The sequence below is a fragment of the Haemorhous mexicanus genome, chromosome Z (assembly GCF_027477595.1).
Source record: "Haemorhous mexicanus isolate bHaeMex1 chromosome Z, bHaeMex1.pri, whole genome shotgun sequence".
Lineage (NCBI taxonomy): Eukaryota > Metazoa > Chordata > Aves > Passeriformes > Fringillidae > Haemorhous > Haemorhous mexicanus.
The window spans coordinates 16161266-16162982 of NC_082381.1; positions in this window are offsets into that span (position 1 = coordinate 16161266).

Sequence of the window (1717 nt, forward strand, 5' to 3'; positions counted from 1 at the left end):
GAACACACTTTTTTTCATACCAAGCCCCACTAGCTTCTCTTTTTCTTTCCATTCTGTCACCTTCCTGTGGTGATAAAACAATACTGCCAATTGGTAGAGTGACAACTAGATGAAGGTAACAACAAACCTGATCTGGCAGATCAAGGGAGGTTTTCAAGTCTTATTAGCAGCATCATAATTAAGCAATTTAATGGGTTTCTCTTACTATACAAGCATGTAGGCACTCTAGCGAAGATCAGGATGTTATTTCAAAGGGCATGTCTTACTTTTCTATAATTAGGAGGATATAAAAGAAAACGAAAAACAAAATGGAAGCACAAAAAGAACTTCCTTTAAACAGACTGGTGTGCCAGCTGGTTTAGGCATATTCTTAGACCTCTGATGAAGCTTATAACTGGGATATATCTTGACGGCCACTTGAGGAAACAACATTCTTGTTGTTTCATATAATTTCAGGATTAAAGCCTGAAATTATAATAAATTTCAGGGCTTGGGATCATGAGTGACTAGCAGAGGAATGCTTCACTGGGAAGCAGCTTTCTGCATTCCTGTGGGCTTGAGAAGGTGACTTCTGGCTGTGGGTGTGGGACAGCATCCTGGAGGGACCCACCTCCTGAGGTGGCCAAGGAAGAGAGTGGAGTAGACCCACGGAAGTCCGTGGCCCTCCAGCTCTAGCCACCATACACTCTCCCTACAAGATGCTGCAGAAACATCAATAAAAGCTGATTTTCCATTTTCAACCTATTTGAATAAATAGAAACATATTCTCTCATCTGACTTACTTGTTTTCTTTTTACAGAAGAATGTCTCCATTAAGTTTCTGTGTTGTTATATAAATACTGGAAAATGTGTGCTTGTATCTATGAACAGCTGGGAATTCAAGATGGTGCCCTGGCTTTTACTCAGAAACCAAAGTCACTGCTGATGTCTCTGGTTTCAATCCTCTTTCTCTTGATTCTAAAATGTCTTGGACTCTTTAAAGGAGAAGACCTTTTCAGGACTGTCTTGTACCGCCCAGAGATGAACCTCAGTGGTGAAAGCTCTCAGTCTGGATCCCCAGACTCTCTCCCAGTTATGCTTGTGAAGATGAGTCAATTTATACTAAATGCAAAGAAACTCAGACTTTCTTATGCCCTTAACAAATTCTCATGATTGATTTCTGTAACTGAGTCAATGTGTTTAATGACTGGGAACTCTGGCATATGGAAACTTTCTGAAGTATAGGAAGAGAATAATATTTCAAAAGGATAGCATCTGCAAATGTCCAGAGTTTTTGTTGTGAGCAAATCATGTTGCCTCAAGTGGGAAAGTACTGTATCTGGTACATTTTGCAACTTTTCCCTTTTTGCAACACTTACACAGAACATTTTAATGTCTTTGGGTTTTTTTCTATTTTTCAAAAGCAACATTCCTGATGACTTTTCTCAGGTACGTGCATTATTTAATATTATTATTATTATTATTATTATTATTATTATTATTATTAATTACTACTACTACTACTAGTACTACTTATTTTTTCCCTCAGAAGAATGTTGTTGGAGAACAGCTACATGCCTGTCCACCCACCCGACGTTCAGTAACTATCTCAAAGCTACTGTTGATGCTACGAGGCCGCGGTGCGGGGAGACGTGCCTGTAAGGCGGGCCGGGGGGCAGGAGCGGGGCGGGCCGGGGAGGGGCGGCGGAAGCGCCGCCACCTGCGCGGCGGGGCCGGG